The 22,002-nt window shown below is 43.5% G+C and overlaps 1 long non-coding RNA gene across 1 annotated transcript; it reads left to right on the top strand.

The window, feature by feature from the left end:
* Positions 1-2,596: 2,596 nt before the first annotated feature.
* LOC116979377 lies at positions 2,597-20,498 on the top strand. Its single transcript, XR_004413691.1, has 3 exons — positions 2,597-2,702; positions 8,996-9,005; positions 20,488-20,498. It is a non-coding gene; the product is annotated as an uncharacterized LOC116979377 (long non-coding RNA).
* The last annotated feature ends 1,504 nt before the right edge of the window (positions 20,499-22,002 follow it).

The raw sequence follows: 22,002 nt of genomic DNA, 5'->3' as shown, positions 1-22,002 counted from the left end.
CTGCAGGAACCACGGACTCTGGTAAGAAGCGGCCGATCCAGAGGTCCAAGCTGCGGAGGTTGTTCTCCCGGTCCGATGTCGGAGTTCCATCCCGGCGAGCGGGCCTGAATATCGGGCCACCCGTAGCGACGACTGCGGAGGGCTCGAGAGGCCCCAACCATGGGTGTAAATTAAGAACAACAGAGGAAGAGGACTGACTTTGGTGCCTTTCCTCACAGTGGGAAACATTGATTCTGCTGTGTGGGGATGTTTTATGTTGGACTCTATCGTGTGTACTTTATTTTTAATTGTATGGTTGTATGGTGAACACACATTTCACTGTGCCAACTGACACATGTGACAAATAAATGTATCTTGTATCTTGTAATAAATAAATATATCTTGTAAAATGCAATGAGCTGTTTGGCCTGCCCTGTGCTTGAAACTGCAATGGCAATGGAAATGAAAGGAAAATGCAATCAGCGGTTTGGCCTGCCCTGTGCTTGAAACTGCAATGGCAATGGAAATGAAATGAAAATGCAATCAGCTGTTTGGCCTGCCCTGTGCTTGAAATTGAAATGGAAATGAAATTACTTGTTTGGCGTGCCTGAAACCACTAATTTCGGCCCACAAGGCCCCTATTAGCCGAGAAACCAGTCCCTTTTGCCCAAAATGTCCGTATTAGCCCATGAGGAGCATATTGGCCCAAAAGGCCCGTGCCAGGCCAGGAAAAGTCCAGAAAAAGTGCCTTTCACTGAGATTTCACTCAGATTTTTTTTTTAAAGAACCCCGTCGACCCATCAAGCCTATACTAGCCCAAGAGGAGTCCCTTCGGCTCATCAGTAAATATCCCCCCACGCAAGTATTAAACCTCACCCCAGTATTTTTCTCCCTTCCTTCATTGGCTCCCTGTGAGATCTAGGCCAGGATAGACTTTCCTCTTTCATTGCTGTGATCTGCAGAAAAAGATTAAAAACGTCTAAAATTGATTCTCCACCCTCTGTCCCTTCTCTATCACTGTCTCTCACCTGTTTTGGGCAGAATTTCTGACAATGCACCTTTTACCAGTATAGTGTGGCTGTTTTATAGCTGCTTGAGATCCCTGGGGTTGATATAGATACGGATTTCTTCCTTGTTTTTCTTCGTGGCAACCACCATGGTGGAAACCCAGTCAGATTGGTCAGTTACTTTAGCAATGACAATGAGAGAGACCATCCACTGGAGCTCATTGTGTACTCTGTCGTGCATGGCATGCAGAAAATGATGTGGTGCTCGAACCACAGGAGTGACTTTGGGATCAACGGCGATGTTGTATTTGAGGGGCAGCTTATCAAGCTCATTGTTAAACAGTTCTCTATAATGAGAGAGTACCTGCTGAGTGGTGCCCCCAGCGAGAAAGAGTTGATGGACAGCACGGCCAAAGTAGACTAGGCCCAGATCGTGGCATCCATTGATACCAAGCAGAGTTTCAGAATCCCGCTTGACAATATAAAACTTAAGGGTATGAGACTGTAAGTCTATGATGCAGTTTAAATCAGTTTCTCCAAGCATAGGGCCGGATCACAATTTTGACACCATGTAATGAGTCGAGTCGTGCACACGTCAAGGTACAACACATATTTATTACAGCACTTTTACAGCATTGGTCTGCAAGGTGTTATAGTAACTAGCAGCTACTCTGACTGAATTACGTAAGCAAACTCCTGGTAATATAAACTGCATAGTAGGCGAAGCCTCTACTAACAAGCACTACAATTGGTTAGTAAGAAGTAACCAATCCACAGACACCGGCAAAATCATGGTCGAGTCGGACCCTGGCCACTCCCTCTTCTCCTCTCTCCCATTGGGCAAAAGGTGTAGAAGTGTGAAAACCCACACCTCCAGATTCAGGAACAATTTCGTCCCAGCTGTTGTCAGGCAACTGAACTATGAATGAATGAATGAATGAATGATGAATGATATATTTTATTTCGAACGATTAAAAAAAAAAGAAGAAAAGAAAAGATGAAAATGAATAAATAAAAGGAAAATTATATATATACATATATATATACATAAATACATACACACATACATACATATACATGTATATATATACATACATACATATACACATATACACACATACACATATACATAACATATATGTACATACATAAATTAAAAAATCAAAAGCCAATTTCAACATAATACACATTAGACTCATTCGAAAAGGGATAGGAAGAAGCCTATGTTTGTCAAGTCCTACCCCCATTCTTCACCATTAACAAATGTAAAATTCAATAAAATAAACTAAACAGACAATTCAAATAAAACTACTCCAATCAAGCTATTAAGAAAAAAAGAACAAAAAAAGAAAAGAACAAAAACTATCCTACCAACAACTAGAGAGCAATCCTGAACTACTATCTACCTCACTGGAGACCCTCAAGCTATCTTTGATTGGACTTTATTGGACTTTAGATTGCACTAAACCTTGTTCATGTTATTCCATTTACCATGTATCTGTACACCGTGGAAGGCTCAATTTTAATCAGGCATTGTGTTTCCTCTGACTGGTTAGCATGCAACAAAAAGCTTTTCACTGTACTTCGGTACGAGCGACCATAAACAAATCTAAAAAGTAAGAGCTTTTTCTTTCCCAGGGTGAAAGTGTCAGACTAGAGGGTATAGCATTAAAATGAGAGGGACAAAGTTTTAAGGAGATATGCGGGGCAAGTTTTGTAAACAGAAAGTGGTGGGCACCTGAAACGTTCTACTGAGGGTGGAGGCAGATACAATAGTGGTGTTTAAGAGACTTTTAGATAGGTGCATGGACATGGAGAGAATGGAGGCAAGGATCATGAGCAGATGGAAAAGATTAGTTAAACTTGGTATCATGTTCGGCACGGACATTGTGGGTTGATGGGCCTGTTCCTGTGTTGTACTGTTTCTGTGTTCAATGAACATCCATTTATCCATTCAATATTAATTCCATTTTCTTTATTTTCATCACCAAAGTTGGCACAGTGGCGCAGTGGTAGAGTCAATGCCTTACACCGCCAGAGATCTGGATTCGCTCCTGACTAAGGGGGCTGTCTGTATGGAGTTTATACGTTCTCCATGTGACCGCGTGGGTTTTCTCCAGGTGCTTGGGTTTCCTTCAACACTGCAAAGACGTACGGGTATGTAGGTTAATTGGCTTTGGTAAAAATTGTAAATTGTCCCTATTGTGTGTGAGAGTTCTAGTGTACGGAATGATTGCTGATCGGTGAGGAGTCGGTGGGCTGAAGGGACTGTTTCCATGTTGTATCTCTAAAGTCTACAGTAAAGTAATTTCCTTTTCATTACGTATGAAAAGCATCCTCCCTGCTTCCAGCCATTTAAGCCTTTCCAAACATCAGAGAATGTTGGCCTGGACAACTCAATTTCTCAAGTGACCAGGTCTCAATCCCTGGACACAGTCTAGAAAATCGTTACTGCAGCCCTTCTACGATAAGTACATCCTTTCATAGTTAAGGAGACCAACACTGTGCACAATGCTCCAAATCATTGATGTTATCACCACAAAGCTACAAAGAAATGAATCGTGCTCTCAGAACTCCGCTGCCTGTATGTCAAGAAAATCCTCACTTCTGTGGAAGATAGTGTGTTTCCTTTATATTACAGAGAAGAGATGTTTTTCAAAGAGATATTAAGGATTACGAGTTCCCAAATGAGAACTAACATTTTCCAGTCTCTGACAAGCCAAATGTAGCCTCCCAAGGCACTTCCTCAAAACATATTTTAACAGCATTTAACAATGAACCATGTGACTAATTAAAAATGTATTCAACATCTTTTCACAGAAGAACATTTTTTCACGAGGAGAATTGGGGAGTTTTGCAGATGGAATCATAGTGATTAGTGATAAAGTCTCATTGAACATTTAATGGAGAGATTTAAAGTCTAAATTGCATAAGAGGCACAAACTGAAGGAATGCAGATGTTTAATATGTATAGACGAGCAACTGCAGACGCTGGTTTACAAAAAAGAATACACAATGTACTGTAGTAACTCAATGGGTAAGGCAGCATCTCGATTGGTGATGCTTTAGTCGGGTTGCTTCCTGGGCTGCGGTTGAGTTCAATTCTAGAACTTGGGAGGGCTGAGAGGATGTAGGAGTTTAAAATTTAATTTAATTTAATTTAGAGATACAGTGTTGAAACAGGCCCTTCAGCCCATGCCGACCTGTAATTACCCTGAGGGCATAGCTTTAAGGTGAGAGTGGCAACGTTTGTAATGTATGACTGAAGCAAAGCACGAATTTCATTGTCCTATCTGGGACACATGACAATAAACTCTCTTGAATCTCTTGAATCTTGAGTGGCGCAGTGGTAGAGTTGCTGCCTTACAGTGCCATAGACACAGGTTCGATCCTTACTATGGGTGCCATCTGTGTGGAGTTTGTACGTTCTTCCTGTGACCACGTGGGCTTTCTCTGGGTGCTCCAGTTTCTTCCCACATTTCATAGACGTGTAGCTTTGTAGGCTAATTCGGTCCGGTGGGCGGCGCGACTCACGTCGCAGCGGCCTCTGCAGTCCGTCTGTCTTTTTATTATTTTTTGTCTTGTTTCAAAGTAGTTTTTATTTTTTTTTGACGGTGTATGTGTGTGTGGGGGGCGGGGGGCGGGGGGTGGGGGGTGGGGAAACTTTTAAATTCTTTCCCCTGCACGGAGAACCCGACCTTTTCCTTGTCGGGTCTCCGTTGTCGTTGGGGCTGAGCAACGTGGAGCGGCCTCCAGCAGGAACGACCTAGGGCTCCAGTCGTGGAGCTGCGGACCTACTCACCATCGTAGAGCTGGCCGAGTTCGGAGCGGGAGGAGCGGTGGTGGCGCGCTGCTGCGACCGGACCCCCGGAGATTCGGAGGCTCCAACCGCAGGTCTGGTGGACAGTAATACCGGGAGCCGGCAGGTCCCTGCTGGGAGACCGCTTTTCGGGGCTTCCGCAACGGCAACTTCTCCCGCCCGAGTTGCGGGGTTGAAGATGACCTGGAGCGGGACCTTACATCACCGCCCCGCGCGGCTTGGAATGGCTGCGGGACTTTGCTAGCGCCCGCCGGGGGCTCCAACAACAAGACCCGGAGTGCGGCCTTGCACCACCCGGCGCGGCGTTAATGGCCGCGGGACAATTACCATCGCCCGCCGGGGGCTTTGACTCTGACATCGGGAGGGGAATGGGGAGTGTAGGGGAGGGATAAGTTTTTGCCTTCCATCACAGCGAGGAGGAGATGCGCTGTGATGGATGTCTGTGTAAATTGTGTTGTGTCTTGGGTCTTTTTCTTGTGTGTATGACTGCAGAAACAACATTTCATTTGAACCTCAATGAGGTTCAAATGACAAATAAAATTATATTGTATTGTATTGTATTGTAATTGGCAGGTATAAATTATCCCTAGTCTGCAGTGTACCAGTGATTGTTGATCAGCCTGGTCTCAGTGGGCCGAAGAGTCTGTTTCCACGTTGTATCTCTAAAACAAGTTTGTTACACAGAGAGTGGTGGAAAGCACTGCCAATCGTGGTGGTGGAGGCAGATACGATAGTGATGTTTAAGAGACAATTAGATAGTCACATGGATATGCAGGGAATGTGGGATATGGATCACGTGCAGGCAGAACAGATTAGTTTAACGGCATCATGTTCGGTCTGAAGAAGGGTCTCGACCCGAAACGTCACCTATTCCTTTGTTCCACGGATGCTGTCTCACCCACTGATTTTTGTCTACCTTCGATTTTTCCAGCATCTGCACTTCTTTCTTAAAACATGTTCTGCTGGTATGTTTTGAGGATAGAAATAATAGTTCTCACTCTTAGTGTACATAAATACTTAAAATATTTGAATATAATCTTTTATCATGTATAATTATACACTTTGAAATTATAGGTAGCATACAAGTGATAAACAAAAGTATTAATTGTGTTTCAATCTATCACAGGTGGCACATTATACACAACGATTCAATAATTCTCCCATGATCTTCAAACATTGAAATCTAACGTTAAGACGGACCTTTCTGTGTTGATAAACAAAATCACAGCTTGAAGTAAGAGTTAATAGAGCAGCAACAGTGACCATGTCGAGGTAGCGGACTTGAATAAGAGAAGTGCGAATAATTTTTCATGCTGTTCCATTTCTCCTTCATGTTATTGATTTCTTCCAGCTGTGAGACCATCTCTTGTGATGTTTGAATATAAATGTACTTGTTAATGCAAGCAACCAACAGGCAGTCTGAAGAATCTATGCATTTATGATGGATCTAGTCAAATTTGATGAGTTGGTTGGTGTTGCTTTAGAGTTTAGAGTTTAGAGATGCAGCATGGAAACAGGCCCTTCAACACACCGAGTCAGCACCAGTATCAATCGCCCATTTGCACTAGTCCGATGTTATCCAAATTTCTCATCCACTCCCTACACACTGGGAGCAATTTACAGGGGCCCATTAACCAACAAACCCGCACATCTTTCGGATGGGGGAGGAAACCCACGCAGTAACAGGGAAAATGTACAAATTCCACACAGACAGCACCTGTAATCAGGATTGAACCCGGTTCTCTGGCACTGTGAGGCAGCAGCTCTACTACTGTGACACAGTGCCACTTTTCAATTGCCATTGGTTTATTATTGTCATGTGTACTGAGATACAGCAAAAAACGTTTGTGTGCTTGCTATCCAGTCAAATCATACAATACATGAGCATAATCAATCCACACACTAGTACAACAGGTAGCACAAAGAGAAGAATACCGGAGTGCAGAATATAGTTTTGCAGCATTGTGGTGCTACAGTTCCAGAGAAAAAGTCCAAGGCCCACAATGAGGTAGGTTGAAAGATCAGGAGTACATTGAAGCTTTTGGGAGGACCGTTCAATAGAAATATTAACCATAGACTTGGCCTAATGAAGTTTTAAATGGCAGGGCAGTAAATTTCCTTGCCTTCCCAAACTAAGAAAATTAAACTAAACTAAACATGTTCAAACTCTAGATCATAGTTTGTGTTAATATATCATGGTGGCATAAAGAAGGATATTGGTGGCACAGGTTAGTTTAATTTTCTTGGTTTGGGAAGACTGTGGACTTTAATCACCTGTTATTTAAAACTTTATAAGGATAAATTTATGCTCTTATTTCTATACAATGTGAAAGAACCAGATAATACCAGCACATCTGGTAAAGCCACTGCCTTATCGCGCAAGAAACACCAATTTGATCCTTACTCGGGTGCTGTCTTTGCTGTGTTTGCATGTTCACTCTGTGACCACGTGTGTTTCCCCCACGTGTTCCTGTTTCCTCCCACATCCCAAAGACATGCGGGTTTGCAGATTAATTGCTCTCTGCAAATTTCCCCTCGTGTGTAAGGAGTGGTTGAGAAAGTAGGAAAACGTAGAATGGGTGTCATGGGTTACGGGGAGAATGGGCTTGAGAGGGAAAGATAGATCAGCAATGATTGAATGGCAGAATAGACTTGATGGGCCAAATGGCCTTATTCTGCTCCTATATCATGAACTGATGAACTAGTGAGAATGGGTGTCCGTTCGTCAGCATGGAAACAGTGGGTTGAAGGGCCAGTTTCCATGCCAGATCAATCAATCAATAATATTCCATCCAATTATTGCTTAGAGAAACATGGCTTACCTGATTAGTCGTCTAACTTTGTTGGGTGAGATCCTTAAGAAAGACAAATTTGCATTTCTGTAACACTTTTCGCACGGGGATGTATCAAAATATTTAAGCTTAGAGATGCCGCAGGTAATAGCAACAGTTCATTACCCCTCATGCATGCAGGTAACAAAGGAATCAATGGGGAGCTAATGGATAAGTGCAAGAAAATCAAATGTTGGGAAATGAGGAGAGGGGGAATGGGCCTGATGCGATAGATCTGCTGGGTGCTGGCTTTTAGCTTCAGTTTAGTTTTGTTTAGAGATACGGCATGGAAGCAGGCCATTCGGCCCACTGGTTCCGCACTGACCAACAATCACCCGTACACTAGTTCTATCCTCCTGTAACTGCATGGGTTTTCTTCGGGTGCTCCGGTTTCCACCCACATCCCAAATGCGTGCAGGTTTGTAAGTTAATTGGCTTCTGTAAATTGTCCCTAGTGTGTATGATAGAACTTGCGTATGGGGGTCATTGGTCGGCAGGGAGTCAGTAGGCCAAATGGCCTGTTTCCACTGTGTGTTTTTCAACAAAACTAAGATGAGACCAGTTAAACTTGGCATCATGTTCATCACAAAAAATTGTGGATGGAAAGGCCTGTTCCCAATGTTCTATGTTCTATGTTTCTTCTATCTTCTTTGATCTATATTCTATATTCTATGTTCATTGTTCTATATTCTTTGTTCTATGTTCTATGTTCTATGTTTTATGATATATTTGTTCTATGTTCATTGTTCTATATTCTTTGTTCTATGTTCTATGATATATTTGTTCTATGTTCTATGTTCTATGATATATTTGTTCTATGTTCTTTGTTCTATGTTCATTGTTCTATGTTCTATGTTCTATGATATATTTGTTCTATGTTCTATGTTCTATGATATATTTGTTCTGTATTCTTTGTTCTATGTTCTATGTTCTATGTTCTATGTGCTATGTTCTATGTTTGTTCTATGTTATTTGTTATATGTTCTATGTTGGTTCTATGTTCATGTTAACATCTCACATAATACTGATACACCCTGTCAGTGATGCCAGGGTTTATCTCCTGGACATTTGTGCTCATGCCTCTAGAAAGGACACTGCCTGACTGCTTCCAAGTGCACTGTAGATGACACCTCTGCTCTATATGGGAATATTTTATATTCTTGAGATGCTCCAAAAACACTTCAGAGACACGGTGACTTGTTTTGAAGTGTAAATATGTTGTATGATACGGGAAAATGCAGCAGCACAATGCTTGGCACTGCAAGAATCCGCAGACAGAGATGGATGACTGGATAATTTGTTTTCTTTGGATGAGGGCTCATCATGGAACAGAAGTTGTAATCATTAACTGATGGTAGTTTTGAAACAGTTTTGGCGATTTTACTGACAGCATAGATTCCATGAAAGAGGGAGATGGTTGGGTGATTTATCTGTCAATTATACCATTGCATGCTGCAAATGATGGATGGGCTTATGTTTAGTTTAGTTTAGTTTAGTTTAATTTAGTTTAGGTTAGTTTGGAGATAAAGCCTGGCAACAGGCCTTTCGGCCCACCGAGTCCATGCTGACCAATGATCACCTGTACACTATTTCTATCCTAAGGATGATTTACAGAAGCCAATTAACCTGTAAATCTGCACATCCTTGGGATGTGGTTGGAAACCGGAGCACCCGGTGAAATTCCACTCAGTTACAAGGAGAACATAGCAACTCCAAACAGACAGCACCCTAATCAGGATCGAACCCGGGTCCCTGGTGCTATGCTGCAGCAACTCTACCATTACACCACTACTCTGTGCCAAATTGAATCTAACTATCCTCCATCCACTGCAATTATTGAGTAGTTATTTTAGTTTTATTGGAGTAATTTGGGTCCTCTGATTTTTTTAGATGGATTCTGTGTTCTGGTGTACCTTTCTATGTATGTCATACCATACCAGCGTGTACAGGAATCTTGGAGGATTCTTGGATGAATATTCTCACAAGATTATACTCGGGCGCTGTGAGGCAGTAGCTTTACCGCTGAACTATTGTGCCGCCCCAAACAAACGTCACAGCATCAACCAGTGTAGTAGATTACACTGGGGCAGTACACAAGAGTCGTCATGTTTCCGATGCCATTCTGTATGAGTCAAGTACAAAGATGCTAAAGATGTACAGTTATAATTTGGCCAGAATGCCCCGTTGTCCTGGGTCGGAGTTGCAGGGGTCGGACTGACCAGGTGATGTTGTCGGTGTTCTCCACCACTGCACCACGACTCTCCAGGCCGTGTCCGATCCCTGCAGTCAGCCTCTTCATAAGTTCATAATTTGTAGGAGCAGAATGAGGCCATTCGGCCCATCAAGACCACTATGCCATTCAATCATGGCTGATCTATGTTTCCCTCTCAACCCCATTTTCCTGCCTTCTCTCTATAACTCCTGACACATGTACTAACCAAGAAACTCCACCTTATTCTCCGCCTTAAAAATATCCATTGATGGCCTTCACAGCCGCCTGTGGCAATGAATTCCACAGATTCACCACCCTTTGACTAAAGAAATTCCTCCTCATCTCCTTTCTAAAGGTATATTCTTTCATTCTGTGACTGTGCCCGCTGGTCATAGACTCTCCCACAAGTGGAAACATCCTCTCCACATCCACTCTTGCAGTGGCACCTGGTCTGATTCAGCCCCGGTTGCTGCTATATTTTTAATATATTACCTCTGCATATCGTGTTTACTAGCCTATTATGTTGCTGCAAGAAAAAGTTTCATTGTTCCGTTGTTAGTATGTGACAATTAAACTCTCTTGATTCGGGCTGTGATTCCTCTGGAGAACTTGGGGAGGAAGCCATTTGGTGAGATTTATAGATGAATCACAGATTAATCACACACGTAACATCATCTTTTGTGCTAAACCATTGTATTTTTTATATCTCTTTGAAAGTAAAAAACTGATTTAAAAGCTCTAAGCACCAAACTAACAATCAGACGACATTCTCAATTTCTTGGATATTCCCTTCCATTCCAGGTTAATACCTTGTCTGTTTATATATCGACGAGTTTGGTGTAGTGTCTCTGGATTTACCTTGGACTTCAGACTTTATAGCTACAGTGCAGTAACAGGTTCATCATATGGCCCATCGAGTCCACATAGACCAGTGATCATTCTGTACAATAGCACTATCCTACACACACGGGATAATTTACAAATTTTAGCAAAGTCAATTAAGTCTGAAGAAGGGTCTCGACCAAAAACCTCACCCATTCCTTCTCTCCAGAGATGCTGCTTGCCCCGCTGAGTTACTCTAGCATTTTGTGTCTATCTTGAACCTACAAACCTGTATGTTTTAAAGTGTGGGAGGAACCTGGAACAACCGGAAAAACTCACACGGTCACAGGGAGACATACAAACTCCGCACAGACAGCATACGTGGTCAGGATCGAACCCGGGTGTCTGGCGTATTGAGGCAGCAGTTCTACCGCTGTGCCACTGTGATGTCCTTATGCCAGTGTAATTATCAGTGGAGTGGGTGCAGTGGAGAGAGCCCAAGTATGCTCTTAAAGTCAGAATGTGCCCTGCTACAGCATTGCAAAAGGATTCAACGACAGAGGCTTTGGCATTTTCTTCAACCTTTGGTTTCAGCCTCAAAACAGCTTTCTGCTGGCAGCACAGAAAATGAGTCAGTCACAGTGCCATAAAGTGATACAACGTAAACACAGGCCTTTCGGCCCAACTTGCCACACCGACCAAGATGCCCCGTCTACACTAGTCCCAACTGTCTGCCTTTGATCCATATCCCTCTAAACCTTTCCTACCCATGTACCTATCTAATTGTTTTTCACTCATTGTGATATTGCCTGGCTCAAATACCTCCTCCGACAACTCGTTCCATACACCCTCACCCTTTGTGCCATGTGATTACCCCTCATATTCCTATATAATCTTTTCCCCTTCACCTTAAACTTGTGTCCTCTGATACTAGATTCACCTATTCAGGGCAAGAAACACCTGCCTACCCAATCTATTCCTCTCATGATTTTATACACATGTATAAGATCACCCCTCATCCTCCTGCGCTCAAGAGAATGGAGTCCCATCTTGCTCAACCTCCCCCTACAGCTCAGGCCCTCGAATCCTGGCAACATCCTTGTAAATCTTCTCTGCACCCTTTCCAATTTAACAACATTTTCCCTATATCATGGTGCCCATAACTGAACAGAATATTCTAAATGCGGCCTTACCAATGTCTTATATATCTGCAACATGACCTCCCAACTTCTATACTCAATACTCACACGGTGATGAAGGCCAATGTGCTATAGAGGGAGTACAGAGAAGGTTCACCAGACTGATTCCTGGGATGGCAGGACTTTCATATGAAGAAAGACTGGATAGACTTGGGTTGTACACGCTAGATATTAGAAGATTGAGGGGGGATCTTATAGAAACTTACAAAATTCTTAAGGGATTGGACAGGCTAGATGCAGGAAGATTGTTCCCGATGTTGGGGAAGTCCAGAACAAGGGGTCACAGTTTAAGGATAAGAGGGAAGACTTTTAGGACCGAGATGAGAAAATCATTTTTTACACAGAGAGTGGTGAATCTGTGGAATTCTCTGCCACAGAAGGTAGTTGAGGCCATTTCATTGACTATATTTAAGAGGGAGTTAGATGTGGCCCTTGTGGCTAAAGGGATCAGGGGGTATGGAGAGAAGGCAGGTACAGGATACTGAGTTGGATGATCAGCCATGACTATATTGAGTGGCGGTGCAGGCTCAAAGGGCCGAATGGCCTATTCCTGCACCTATTTTCTATGTTTCTATGTTCTAAATCTTTTGACCACCCTAAATACCTGTGGTTTGGGGATCTCTGCTGTGAAGAAGGACGCACCAATTTGAGAGAGATCAGCATCTGCTCCGAGATGCTGGGTGGATGGGCACCTGCACTTTGGTTTAGTTTAGAGATTAGTTTAGTTTAATTTACTTTAGTTTAGAGATACAGCACGCAAACAGACCCTTCAGCCCACCGAGTCCACGCCGACCAGCAATCACCCATTCACACCAGATTTCTGTTATCCTACTTTCTCATCCACTCCCTACAAACTAGGGGCAAGTTACAGAGGCCAAATAATTTATAAACCTGCACGTCTTTTGAACGTTGGAGGATACCGGAGCACCTAGTGAAAACAAACGCAGTCACAGGGAGAACATACAAACTCTGTACAGACAGCATCTGTGATCAGGATCAAACCCGGGTCTCTGGTGCTGTGTGGCATTAGTTCTACCAGTTGTGCCACTGTGCTGCCCATTGTAAAAGGATTGTTTTATCCAAAGTAGATTGAAAAAAACAGGCAGTTTACATAAATGCTGCTTGACCCACTGAGTTACTCCAGCACTTCATGTACTTTTTTTGTAAACCGGCATTTGCAGTTCCTTGTTTATATTCATGTCATAGGTGCAGAATTAGGCCATTTGGCCCATTGAGTCTACTCTGCCATTCTATCATGGCCAAGCTATCTGTCAGGGGAAGGGAGGCTGTCGAAAGCAATGGGTGAATTATTGTATACTGTAGTCTGGTTTGCTTGCTTGCTTGGAGTGTTCAGAGATAATGTGGACGCCTCAGCTTATATTAACCTATCTCCTGCTCGAATCTCGTTCCTCACCCTCAGCTATAAATGTGCCCAACAGCTAAAGGTCTCAGCGTGCTGGGTGAGTACCCATAGTCCGTGTCCCAGTGGGGGCAGCCCCTTTAAATAAAAGCAAACAGTTGTCTGCGTAGTCCTTTTCTAACGGGACCAGGAGTAGTACGGCCAAGTACTGCCACCGAACCCCCTCTTGATTGGTGGAAAAATATTCCCCGTTGGGGGAGTCCAGAATCAGGAGTCACAGTTTAAGAATAAGGGGTAGGCCATTTAGGACTGAAATGAGGAACAGCTGATTCTGGATGATCAGCCATGATCATATTGAATGGTGGTGTTGGCTCAAAGGGGGTGAATGGCCTACTCCTGCAGCTATTTTCTGTGTTCTATGATTGCCTATGTGACTGTTTTAATGGGTGGCAATCCTGCCATTCTTCCTGATCGGGGCGGAAAAGAGGCTCCACTTCGACCTCTCCGGGGCTGAAGAGTCCAGTAACACAACCTGTCATTGTAACTTCGAGGGGTATGGCCCTTTCTTGGGTAATAGTACCTGTGGCATATGCACCATGGCAGATTTCCCACACCCGGTTAATGGAACCTACTGGGTATGTGGCTTGCGGGCCTACCCCTAGCTCCCAGGAATGGCAGGAGTGTACTGGTGGCCATTCACACTGTAGCCCTCTACAACTGTGTGGCTCTAGATTACATCCTTGCTTAGAAGTTGGGCACTTGGGCTTTGATCGGGCGGGAATGATGAGCTTATATACTCGATTGTTCAGATAACATCACCAACTTCGCCGACCACATCCAGGAAGATTGGAAGGTTCGGAGAGCAATGTCACAGCCACAATTCCCCGGGAAGATGGTGGCCTTTCGGGACGTTTGGAGGTCTGTGGGCGACAGTGGTGCATTGGGGACTCACCATAGGGGCAGTTCTGTTGGGACTAGTATTATTGCATTTTATGTGTGGTTTAGCAACGTGCTCGCATGGACTTTACTAAGCCTGCGGGCCAAATGTGACGGGGGTCAGACTATTTGAGGGGTGAAATGTAGCGAGAGAGCCTGGGTTGTGAATAGTCTGTAGTTATCAAATAGTTAATAGTGCTTTGCTTGGTATCAAGAGAGGATTGGAGAGGCTGAGGGCTATTGGTGGCCTAATGGCGCATTTCGGAATGATATTAGCTAGAAATAGTGCTATGGGGCTCACTTGGTATAAAGCAGACTCCTGCAGCATGCTCCTTTGTTCATCGAAGAACCACCAATGGGCTGGGATCGCGACCCATGTCTTGGAAGTGGGTATAGAGAGAGGGAGGTGTACTGCTGTCGAAGGAACCTTGCACATCCCTAGCTATTTCTAGTTAATATCATCCCTAGATAAGTAGTTTACTCCATATTGCAAATAAACTTGATTTATACTGGAAGGTCTCACCGGTGGGCTTGGAATAGGTGAAGTTTCGGGTCGGAAACCTTCTTCAGACGGTCTGAAGTCTGTCGAAGGGTTCCGATCCGAAACGTCACCTGTTCTTTTTCTCCAGAGATGCTGCTTGACCCGCTGAATTACTCCAGCATTTTGTGTCTACCTTGGTTTAAACAAAACTAGTTTGGTTCTCAGGTTAAGAAACCAGATTAATCTTCAACATTAGCTCTTCAGCAAATGATTCAGTGGGATTTAGTGTCCCTGCTAGTACCTCAGGATAAATGATGTCCGTTTGCAGCAGACACTGAATATATGAATTTATTAACCTCAATTAGCAGACAAAGCTATTATCCATTTTTTGCAAGTCATCATTGATTAGTACGGGTCAGAGGTTATGGGGAGAAGGCAGAATGGGGTTAGGAGAGATAGATCAGCTATGATTGAATGGCGGAGTAGACTTGATGGGCTAAATGGCCTAATTCTACTCCAATCTCTTATGATCGTACGATCATTCAGGCAGGCTTGATCGTACCAATTACTTATTGATTTCAAATCATAATTATCAATAAATAAATATGAACTCATTAGTGGATGCAAACCATTCACAGATGGGGGTCATCAAGTAATTTCTGTAATCAATAATCCACACACAATTACATAACAGTAGAGAAAGGCAGGGAGTTTATAAAGTACACCAAATTTCTGGCGCCTTTGGTTCCAGAGCCTTGCTGGATTACTTTTATATATTTGTTGCCAGACCAATAGAGGTCACGGCCTCCAAGAGGAGTCCAATGGTACCAGAACGGTCTGCATAGGCCGCCGAGGGTCCGAGATACTGGCCCACAAAATCAGCCTCAGAAGTCAGCTATGGGAACGGATCTGCCGGCTCTGGCTGGGCCGGAGTTCCAGAGCCTCGGCCGCAGGGAGGCAAATTTGATCCGCAGATCAGTCGGGAAATTCTGAATGAGGTCGATATCGGCCATTCACCTGGCCTGGTCATCATATTTTCGGCGAGGGGGGGGAGGGGGGTCTTCTGGGGGGGATTTCAAGAACACTTTCCTAATTTTGTTCAGAATAAAGATGCCTGAAAATCATGGTGGACCTGTATTAGGTAACTCCATACAATTAAACAACAACCATTTAACAGATTACCAAATTATAATTGACTGACATAAATTAATTCAACTGGATCACCTAGTTTAGTTTAGTTCAATTTAGTGGTACAGTATAGAAACAGACCCATTGAGTCCACACCGACCATAAAACTAGAAGATGTAAAAGCAGAATTAGGCCATTAAGCCCATCGAGTCTGCTCTGCCATTTGTTCATGATTGATCTATCTTTCCTTCTCAACGCATTGTCCTGCCTTCTCCCCATAACCTTTGATGTCGCCACTGATCAAGAACTTATCAATCTCCGCTTTAAAAATATCAAGTGTCAGCCTCCCAAGCCATCTGTGCAAAGAACTCCTTAGATTCACCTCCTTTTGGCTAAAGAAATTCCTCCTCATCTCCATTCTAATCCTCTTGACCATCGATCACCCATTCACACTAGTTCTATTTTATCCCAGTTTCTCATCCACTCCTTACTCAGGGCAACTTACAGGAGTCAATTAACCTACAAACCCGCACGTCTTTGGGATGTGGGAGGAAACCAGATCACCTGGAGGAAACCCATGCACTCATAGGGAAAACGTGCAAACTCCACACAATCAGCTCCCGAGGTCAGGATTGAAACTAGGTCTCTGGGTCTGTGAGGCAGCAGCTCTACCAGCTGTAATCAATAATGTACTCACAATTAGTTAACGGTAAAAAAGAAAGGAAATATAAAGATTACTGAATAACTCCATATAATTAAATAATAACCAGTTAACACACTACCAAATTATAAATGAGACTGACATAATTTAATGAAATCAGGTGAAATTCCGGTTATCTGCATTGGAAAACAAACTTATTAAGATGGGTTTAAAAATTGTGCCTCCAACGTGACCCCACCACTCGCCACATCTTCCCATCTCCCCCCATGTCTGCCTTCCGCAAAGACCGTTCACTCCGTAACTCCCTTGTCAATTCTTCCCTTCCCTCCCGTACCTCCCCCTCCCCGGGCACTTTCCATTGCAACCGCAAGATATGCTACACTTGTCCCTTAACCTCCCCCCTCGACTCCATTCAAGGACCCAAGCAGTCGTTCCAGGTGCGACAGAGGTTCACCTGCATCTCCTCCAACCTCATCTATTGCATCCGCTGCTCTATATGTCAGCAGATCTATATCAGTGAGACCAAGCGGAGGCTGGGCGATCGTTTCGCCGAACACCTCCGCTCGGTCCGCAATAACCAATCTGACCTCCCGGTGGTTCAGCATTTCAACTCCCCCTCCCACTCCATATCCGACCTCTCTGTCCTGGGTCTCCTCCATGGCCAGAGCGAGCAACACCGGAAATTGGAGGAACAACACCTCATATTCCGCTTGGGGAGTCTGCATCCTGGGGGCATGAACATTGAATTCTCCCCTTCCTGTTTGAATTTTGTTAGCCCTTGCTGTATCCTCCCCTTCCTCAGCCCTCGGGCTGTCTCCTCCCCTCCCTCAGCCTTCGGGCTCCTCTTCCTCCTTTTCCCTTTCTTCTCCCCGCCCCCCCCCCCCCCCTCCTCATCAGTCTGAAGAAGGGTTTTGGCCCTAAACGTTGCCCATTTCCTTAGCTCCATAGAAACCCGCTGAGTTTCTCCAGCATTTTTGTGTACCTTTAAAAATTGTGCCTGATTTGTAGCTAAATTTATACATACACTTAATATGTTGAAGTAATTTTGACCATTTCTTGTTGATGTGCTAACCACCTGGAAACTGATCCTGGCATTTTACTTCACTTTAGACTTTAGGGATACAGTGCAGAAACAGGCCCTTCAGCCACCATCCTCACTGACCAGCGATCACCCCGTACACAAGCACGATCCTACACACGAGGGACAATTTACAATTTTACCAAAGCCAATTAACCTACAAACCTGTATGTCATTGGGGTGTAGGAGGCACTCGTGCACCCAGGGAAAACACATGTCGTCATGGGGATAACATACAAACTTCATACAGATAGTACCCGAGGTTAGAATCGAACCCAGGTCTCTAACACTGGAAGTAGGCAGCAACTCTATCACTGCGCCACTGTGCCGCCCCAGAGCATGTTGTGATTGACAGCGGTGCAGAGCTTCCTTTCCTTGTGTGTTTGCTACTTGCAATAACCTGCTGTGAATCGCAACTGAACTTGGATGAATAGCTTGAAGCTTATGACCTTCGTAACTAACTCGTAACATAATTCACACAGAGGGTGTATGGGACGAGCTGCCAGAGGAGGCAGTTGAGGCAGGTATTGTAACAACATTTAACAGACATTTGGACTTGTACATGGATAGGAAAGGTTTAGAGATATATGGGTCAATGGAGTGGGACGAGTGCAGATGGGGTATCTTGGTTGGCATGGACAAATTGGACCTGTTTCCGTGCAATATGACTATGACTAAAAAGACTTTATGCTGCATGAGCTGAACTATGCATGAATTAATATGATTTAACCATTGCCATTAACCATTGAATATGGGAGTAAACTGGAGCACCAGGAGAAAACCCGCACATTCACAGGGAGAACGCGCAAACTCCATAAAGACAGCACCTGAGGTCAGGATCGAGCCCGGGTCTCTGACATTGTGAGCTAGCAACTCTACCGCTGTGCAACTGTGCCACTCTGAGTTGTCGAAGTTAACCGTGCATCCATATTTTTGACACATATCTACCACAGCACTGACCCACCCAATCTATTAATTGTATTTGAGTTTGAACTGATTATATCTATGTATTGTATATCTGATCATTTGAATAGCATGCAAAACAAAGTTTTTCAACAAACCACGGTACATGTTCCAATAATAAACCTAAACTAAAATGACTGATGTCAGGCTAATTGGTCTGCAGTTCCCTGTGGTTCCCTGTTATCACATTCCCCTTTTCATTGTATATTTGTCACCCACCAATCTATCGGAAACATTGCAAAACCTACCCAATTTTGTAAAAGGATAACCAATTTAGCCACTAATTCCATGGCTATGCTTTTAAATAGCCCGTAATTATTAGGCACTGGAGATTTATTGGTTTTCAGTTCCATTAATTTTACCAGCACTATTTTTCACAAATAATAATGATCTAATGATTCACGGATTCTTCTGATTCAGACAGCTTGAGGTCATATTTGTATTCAATTATTTTTTCTCAAGAATAATGGGGCAGCAGAGTGGCACAGCGGTAGAGTTGCTACCTTAGTGAGCCAGAAACCTGGGATTCATCCTAACTACTGTCTGTGTGGATCCTGACTACATTATCACTGTGACCACGTGGCTTTTCATCTGGTGCTTCGGTTTCCTCCCACACCTCCAAAGACATTCATGTTTGTAAATTGTCGGAAAGAACTGCAGATGCTGGTTTAAATCAAAGGTAGACACCAAATGCTGGAGTAACTTAGCAGGACAGGCAGCATCTCTGGAGCATCTCGGGTGACGTTTCAGACTGATTTCAGACTTCAGACAGTCTGACGAAAGGTCTCGACCCAAAATGTCACCCATTCCTTCTCTCCAGAGATGCTGCCTGTCCCGCTGAGTTAGTCCAGCATTTTGTGTCTAACTCAGGTTTGTAGGTTAATTGGCTTCCGTACATTGTCCCTAGTGTGTGGTGCATAGGTTAGACCTAGTAAATGGGTGATCGTTGGTCAGTATGGATTTTGTGGGCTGAAAGGCCTGTTTCCACACTGTATCTCTAAACTATCACTAAACTAAACTAAACTAAACTAAATAAAACATAACGAAATGCAAAGAGAAAAAAATCAAAGCAGATAATATTAATATTAATGATTTATGCACACCTATTTCTTAGATATATAAAGGTTTATTTTTCTTCTAATTGTACAGTCATTGAAACGTCCTCTCGTAAATCCACCAATTTAATGCAATCCTGAAAATTCAAATTGATAGCAATCAAAAGTAAATGCCAAGCAATAAACTGTTTTCCTCCTGTCAGATTAATTAAAAAATAAAATTGAATGACTGCGTTGGATAAGCAAACTATTTTCTCAAACTCAGGAAACTTCTGCAGTTAAATGATGCAGTCACTTCTGAACATAATTGGTTGAAGCATGCCTCCGATCTGAGTCCCAGCCACTTTCACTCTGTGCCCTATATATAATTGATGCTGGATAGGTTCCTATTCTCTGCCGCTGCAGAAGAAGATTAGTTTGAATCCGCACCCATCGAATGAGAAGGAAATTCTGCTGACAGGATTGCCAAATAAATTCAGGTAGAAATTAATCTTGCATGGTAGCATGAACTGGCAATATTGTAATAGCAGCAACTGAGTCTATCAGGTATAATCACAACGTTTAAAAAACATTTGGACAGGATAGTGGATAGGAGAGGTTTAGCAGGGAATAGGCCAAATGCAGGCAGGTGGGACTAGTGTAGACAGGGTATATTGGTCGGTGTGGCCAAGTTGGGCCGAAGGGCCTGTTTCCACGTCGTCTGACTGAGTCTTGCGATAATGTGAGAGTAGAGGACGGGGAGGGGTCTACAGAATGAGCATTGAAGAGGAGTAAATTGCAAAATCGCAGTTCAAGTGGGCATGATGGCACAGCAGTAGAGTTGCTGCCTTACAACGGCAGAGATCCAGGTTCGATCCTGACTATGAGTGCTGACTGTATGGAGTTTGTACGTTCTCTCCATCCACTGCGTGGGCTTTTTCCCGGTGCTCCGGTTTCCTCTCACACTCCAAAGAAGCAGAGGTTTGTAGGCTAATTGACTTTGGTAAAATTGTAAATTGTCCCAAGTGTTTGTAGGATGGTGCTATTGTGAAGGATCGCTGTTGGCGTGGACTCAATGGGCCGAAGGGGCTGTATCTCTGAAGTATGCTATACAGACGGGAGTAGGATTGGTCTGGAGAAATTTGGAAACCTTGTGTCATGGTGTCAGAACAACAAACTAGCGATGAGCAATTGATGGTAATGGGTTTGTACTCGCCGGAGCTTAGGAGGATGAGGGGATATCTCATAGAAACTTACCGAATAGTGAAAGGTCTGGATAGAGTGGATATGGATAGGATTTTTCCACTGGTGGGAGAATCTAGTGCCAGAGGGCACAGCCTCAGCATAAAAAGAGGTACCCTTAGAAAAGAATGGAGGAGGAATTTATTTTTTCGGTCTGTGATGAATCTGTGGAATTCATTCCCACAGATGGCTGTGGAGGTAAAATCATTGGATATTTTTCAAGGCAGAAGTTGACAGACTCCTGATTAGTAAGTGTGTCAGGGGTTATGGGGAGAAAGAAGGAAAATGGGGGAGAGGGAAAGATAGATCAGCCATGATTGAATGGCGGGGTAGACCCAATGGGTCAGATGGCTTAATTCTGCTTCTATGACATGTGAGCTTATGAACTCAGAGGATAGTTGGTATAAGGACATGCTACCAGAGGAAGTATTTGACACAGTACTATAACAGCACTTCAAGGACAATTGGGCAGGAACATAGACAGGAAATGTTTTGAGGAATATAGGCCAAATGCGGACAAATAAAACTCTTAGGTGAGAAATCTTGGTTAGCATGGACAGGTTGAGCCAAAGGGCCTGTTTCTGGATGTATTCAAGAAAGATTTAGATATAGCTCTTAGGGCTAACAGAATCAAGGGATATGGGGAGAAAGCAGGAACAGGGTACTGATGTTGGATGATCAGCCATGATCATATTGAATGGCGGTGTTGGCTCGAAGGGGCGAATGGCCTACTCCTGCACCTATATTCTATGTTTCTATGTTTCTGTGATGTGCAATTTTATGATTCCATAACTATAAATTGTAAAAATGTAAGTAGGAAGTTGCTGTGCATAATTTGACTATCACGTTTCTTAAATTACAACAACAATGGCATTTCAAGAAATGCCTGATTGATGATGAAATCATCAGGAAATTATTTCCAAGTAGAGGTCAAATGTGGATAGATTTATGTAATTGTACATTTTCAATCACGGGGCATGAACTAAATGGACTGCATCCATCTTTAATCAGTAATCAACAGTCATATGTGATTCCCCGTCCGCATCAGCCCCATGTAGTGGAAAGCTTCTATCCTGCAAACAATAGTTATCCTTCATTATTTACAAAAACTATTTCCAACCAGATCTTGCTCTACAAGTTAGACACAAAGTGCTGGAATAACTCAGCAGGTCAGGCAACATCTCTGGAGAAAAAGCAAGGGTGATGTTTCGGGTCGGAACCTGAAATGTTACCCAACCTTTTTCTCCAG

This window comes from Amblyraja radiata, chromosome 12 (assembly GCF_010909765.2).
Source record: "Amblyraja radiata isolate CabotCenter1 chromosome 12, sAmbRad1.1.pri, whole genome shotgun sequence".
Lineage (NCBI taxonomy): Eukaryota > Metazoa > Chordata > Chondrichthyes > Rajiformes > Rajidae > Amblyraja > Amblyraja radiata.
This window is presented reverse-complemented; position numbering and strand designations above follow the sequence as displayed.